We start from the raw sequence: 6,308 nt of genomic DNA on the forward strand, positions 1-6,308 counted from the left end.
CAGTACACGGTTTGTATTGTAGCCCTGGGCAAGCACACCTGATTCAACTTGTCAGCTAATCATCAAGCCCTCAATGAGCTGAATGAGGTGTGTTTGTCCAGGGCAACAATAGAAATATGTACTGTTAGGGGTACACGAGGACCAGGGTTGGGATACAATGCTCTAGTGTATGCCAAAACACATTACGTGGCCCCAATAGTGATACCTTGTATGAAACTATGGTGTTCTCGGCTGGATCAAATTGATTTGTGGAGGACTTATACACCCAACATAGAGTAAATAGAGTTTAGAGAAAATAAATAAAGACTGAGAGAAAGTAAATAAACTATTTGTTATGGCACAATTAATAGGCGATTTAGCAAAAACACCCAAAGAACTATATTGAATAAACTATAACTACTTCCTTTTACAAGCATTTCCTCTCAGGGTACACACCTACATCCTATACAACATAGGTGTCAAACTCATTCCACGGAGGGCCGAGTGTCTGAGGGTTTTCGCGCCTCCCTTGTACTTGATTGATGAATTAAGGCCTCCGTACAGAAACATCAGTCAAAGAACACTCAACGACTAGCCCGGTCTTTGAGAAACAACATCCACTATAGGGCTGTCAGCGACAAAGAGTTTGAGACCACGTGATAGAACACGTAGTCCACAGGTGTTGGGTACACCAGTCAGTCCACATCATAGTCCATTCATAGGATGGCAGGTAGTGGTTAGGAGCGTTGGTTCAGTAACCGAATGTCGCTGGTTTGAATCCTGAGCCAACTAGCTGAAAAATCTGTTGTTTGGACCTTGAGCAAGGCACACAACCCTAATTGCTTCTGTAAGTCGCTCTGGAAAAGAGCATCGGCTAAATGATTAAAATGTAAATGTATGTATTGTACATTCAGTGGAGGATATACTGTACATTCAGTCAACCCCTGATAAATGTAACTGGCATGACAAACATGCAATAAACAGATGCAGATATCCAGAGGTACAATGCACTTACACAGAGAATACACTTATCAGGTGCACTTATAAGAAGTCAACCGTAGTCCTACACAGGATATATAGTCTTAATCAGTTGTTCGGCTTTTGGGATCAATTGTTAGCCCTTACCTCCAGGGTCGCAGTGCAAACCCCATCGTACAGGGTCAAGAGGTGAGCCTGACTGTCAAAACAGGAGAACGTACAATTGAATAAATAAGAGTTATTATCAGTCAATAGTGCAATAATTGGGGGAAAGAAACGCAAAGAGATTTTACGTCTAGTAATTGTTTTTCTTCACTGTTTTCAAAAGTGAAAATTAGATAGGTTCAAATAATTGTTTTCCTTGTGTACAAGCCCACCAGAACTTTGTCACCACTCAGTCCAAAACACAACATCATGGATAGTTTGATCATACTTTCCATTTACACTGATGGGAAAATGTTGACCTTCTTCCATATTCATAGTCACAATTTTAACAAGGCGTAAAATGGTTCAACATATGGCTTTGTGTTTCCTATTGAAAGTTAATGAGACTGATAAAGGTAACAAACTCCGGCAATATTCCAGTCCCTTTCTCCCCATCCTTTAGTCTTTTTGTTTTGTTACTCTGTGTAGACTCCTATTAAGTGTTGTATTAAAAAGGTTATAAAGCCATTTGAACAGCCAGGTGTACTCAATAGGGAAATCATTTGACTTATGATTGACTGAAAGCAATGTATAATAAGAAGATTGTGGGAGCTGTACTGTTAGATTTCAGTGCCACCTTTGATATCATTGACCATAACCTGTTGTTGAGAAAATGTATGCGTTATGGCTTTTCAACCTCTGACATATCGTGGATTTAGAGCTATCTAATTGAACTCAGTTTTTTTTAAATAGAAGCTTCTCTAATGTCAAACATGTAAAGTGTGGTGTACCCCCGGGCAGCTCTCTAGGCCCTCTACTCTTTGCTATTTTGTCCTTGTATGCTGATGATTCAACCATATTCGCATCAGCATCCACAGCTAAGGAAGTCACTTAAACCCTTAACAAAGATTTGCATTCTGTTTTGGAATGGGTGGCCAGTAATAAACTGGTCCTGAACATCTCTAAAACTAATTAATTCCCTAAATTCAGAATCGCAGCTGAATTTGGTAATGAATGGGGTGGCTGTTGAACAAGTTGAGGAGATTAAATTACTTGGTGTTACCCTAGATTTTAAACTGTCAAGGTCAAAACATATAGATTCAATGGTTGTAAAGATGGGAAGAGGCCTGTCTGTAATAAAGATACATGCTCTGCTTTTTTGACACCACACTCCACAAAGCAAGTTCTGCAGATTCTAGTTTTATCTAATCTTGATTATTGTCCAATCATATGGTCAACTGCTGTAAAGAAAGACCTAGTTAAGCTGCAGCTGGCCCAGAACAGCGCAGCACGTCTAGCTCTTCAATGTAATCAGAGGGCTAATATGAATACTATGCATGCCAGTCTCTCTTGGCTAAGAGTTGAGGACAGACTGACTTCATCACTTCTTGTTTCATAAGAGACATTAATGTGTTGGAATTTCCAAATTGTTTGCATAGTCAACTTACACACAGCCCTGACACACACACTTACCCTACCATGCCACCAGGGGTCTTTTCACAGTCCCCTGGTCCAGAACAAATTCAAGGAAACGTACAGTATTACACAGAGCCATGATTGCATGGAACTCCCTTACATCTCATATAGTCCAAGTGAACAGCAAACCTGGTTTCAATCAACAAATAAAGCAACACCTCATGTCCCATTGCCTCTCCCCCATGTGACTTACTTGTTGTGTGTACGTACTGACATGTATGTGGAACTGATACATACACTACATGTTAACGTTTTTAAATGTATGTAAATTGTCTTTTGTCTGTAATGTCTTTTTAGTTATGTGTTGGACCCCAGTAAGACTAGGTGTTGCTATTGGTGTCAGCTAATGGAGATCCTAATAAATAACACACACACACACAATTTTTATTCAAAACAATTGAAGAAAGTTGAAGCTCATCTAATGTATTTCTATACAATTTAAAAACTCTGAATTATATTTGGAGAACTGCAAAAACATGCAAAAATGACCCCTGCCATTATCACATTGGTTGCTGTAGCTTCATTCACCTCAGTGACCAACAAACACATATTAGCCTATTAGCTATACAATTAACAATTAACTGCTACACATTAATACAATTAACTGCTACACATTACCTCACATTAACGTACAGGGGGATCTGTTCGCAGAAAAAAAAATTAAGGTAAAGAAATACGTTTGCTTTACATAACTTTTTTGTTGTTGCAGTTTTACATATTTTGGCATGGGGTTGGGAGATTTCTTTGCAGTTTTACATATTTTGGCATGGGGTTGGGAGATTTCTTTGCAGTTTTACATATTTTGGCATGGGGTTGGGAGATTTCTTTGCAGTTTTACATATTTTGGCATGGGGTTGGGAGATTTCTTTGCAGTTTTACATATTTTGGCATGGGGTTGGGAGATTTCTTTGCAGTTCTAAAAGCTAATTTCCTGCAATTGTACACATTTTGCCAGAACTACGTGTGTCACGTTCTGACCTTTATTTCCTTTGTTTTGTCATTATTTAGTATGGTATTTAGTATTGTTTTGCTATGATTTGGGTATTTCTATGTTTCGGCCTAGTATGGTTCTCAATCAGAGGCAGGTGTCATTAGTTGTCTCTGATTGAGAATCATACTTAGGTAGCCTGGGTTTCACAGTGTGTTTGTGGGTGATTGTTCCTGTCTCTGTGTTTGCACCAGATAGGACTGTTTGGGTTTTCACGGTTCTTGTTAGTTTGTTCATGTGAAGTGCTTTATTAAACATGAATCGAAATAACCACGCTGCGCTTTGGTCCGCCTCTCCTTCAAGTCAAGAAAACCGTTACAACATGAGTTTGTATTTTGAATTTTGTGGTCGCACATTGAGATTTGTGGTTGCAAGTACGATTTGCAAATGCGTCATTTAATTTTGCAAGCTTGTATCATGTGTGAAAGATTCAACAGCTGTCGCAAACTTGTAACTTCACATCTGAATACATTCAATAAGATTTGTAAGGATCATTTATTTTCAGAATTATTTCAATTCTATTTACGACTATGAATATTCTGCTGTGAATCCAAAATACACTTGCAGATTTTGAATTTGCACACACTCAGAATTCTGTCACTGTTGTCACGTAAAAATTCAATTTGAGCTGCTATGGGGGCAGGACCTTTAACTCTTGACCAAAACCACAGCTGCCTAACTATTGGCTGAATTGTTCCATCAATCCAAACTCAGGAAGTAGCTGCCCACATGAGCAAGAGAGGATGAGGTGAATAAAACCAAAACGATCTACTTGAAGGTAATTGTCTCTTATCTGTGTACATACATTGTTTGTAAAAAGTCATGACAGTAGTGTGAAATATAATGGTACATTTTAGATGAACTCCAGACCAGCCATTGCCCGGTCAAATCAGGAATCAGGACTAATAAAGGCAATGCCGTCTTTTTTTGTTTGTTTTACAAATGGTAGGTCTACCACATAGATGGGCATTCCTAAAATTAAATTTCAGGCGGCACTGTAGGCTATACCTCTGTACGCATGGACCAACGCTGGCGCCTTTTGGATGTCTTTTGTTGGTCCTGTCTGGAGCGGCCTTGATTTCCACGTCCACATATGTTGGTTTTTGGTCCCGCCCGGACCAAATCTGAACCAATCAAAGACGTCTATGTTTGGTTAAGATTTTTGTCCAGTCTGGACCGGCCTTGACTTGGCCCAAACATAGACATCTATTAATGATGTCTTTTCAATTTTAATTGAGAAGCAAAATTGAACCCGATTTCAACGTCTAATTTTTTCAAATATATTTTAGACGTCTTTTCAACATAATTTTGCTTACTGTGAAGATTCTAGTAGGGGCGGCAGAACGGCCAGGAACAGCTCTGCCTCTACTAAAATATCTCACCAACCAGTGGTATTCTCTTTCCAATCAAATAGCGCAGAGGTTAGAACATGCTACAGGCTGAGGCTCAGTGTTTGTTGTTCTAGTACAGTGTCTTGTGAAAGTATTCACATCCCCTGGTATTTTTTCTATTTTGTTGCCTTACAACCTGGAATTAAAATGGATTTTTGGGAGGTTTGTATAATTTAATTTACACAACATGCCTACCACTTTGATGCAAAATATTTATTTTTATTGTGAAACAAACAAGAAATAAGACAAACTTGAGCGTGCATAACTATTCACCCCCCACACCCGAAAGTCAATACTTTGTAGAGCCACCTTTTGCAGCAATTACAGCTGCAAGTCTCTTGGGTTAAGTCTCTATAAGCTTGTTACATCTAGCTACTGGGCAAAAATCCTATTCTTCAAGGCAAAACTGCTCTAGCTCCTTCAAGTTGGATGGGTTCAGCTGGTGTACAACCATCTTTAAGTCATACCACAGATGGTCTGGGCTTTGACTAGGCCATTCCAAGACAAATTAAATGTTAAATGTTTCCCCTTAAACCACTCAAGTGTTGCTTTAGCAGTATGCTTAGGGTCATTGTCCTGCTGGAAGGTGAACCTCCGTCCCAGTCTCTAATCTCTGGAAGACTAAAACAGGTTTCCCCTCAAGAATTTCCCTGTATTTAGCGCCATCCATCATTCCTTCAATTCTGACCAGTTTCCCAGTCCCTGCCGATGGTATTCTCAGGGTGATGAGAGGTGTTTGGTTTGCGCCAGACATAGCGTTTTCCTTGATGGCCAAAAAGCTTAATATTAGTCTCCTCTGACCAGAGTACCTTCTTCCATATTTGGGGAGTCTCCCACATGCCTTTTGGCAAACACCAAATGTGTTTGCTTATTTTTTTCTTTAAGCAATGGCTTTTTTCTGGACACTCTTCCATAAAGCCCAGCTCTGTGGAGTGTACGGCTTAAAGTGGTCCTATGGACAGACACTCCAATCTCCACTGTGGAGCTTTGCAGCTCCTTCAGGGTTCTCCTTGGGCTCTTTGTTGCCTCTCTGATTAATGCCCTCCTTGCCTGGTCTGTGAGTTTTGGTGGGTGGCCCTCTCTTGGCAGGTTTGTTGTGGTGCCATATTCTTTCCATTTTTTTAATAATGGATTTAATGGTGCTCTGTGGGATGTTCAAAGTTTCTGATATTTTTTAATAACCCAAGCCTGATCTGTACTTCCCCGCAACTTTGTCCCGGAACTGTTTGGAGAGCTCTTTGGTCTTCATGGTGCCGCTTGCTTGGTGGTGCCCCTTAGTGGTTTTGTAGACTCTGGGGTCTTTCAGAACAGGTGTCTATATACTGAGATCATGTGACACTTAGAAAACACAC

This window comes from Oncorhynchus tshawytscha, linkage group LG25, assembly GCF_018296145.1.
Source record: "Oncorhynchus tshawytscha isolate Ot180627B linkage group LG25, Otsh_v2.0, whole genome shotgun sequence".
In the NCBI taxonomy this organism is placed as follows: domain Eukaryota; kingdom Metazoa; phylum Chordata; class Actinopteri; order Salmoniformes; family Salmonidae; genus Oncorhynchus; species Oncorhynchus tshawytscha.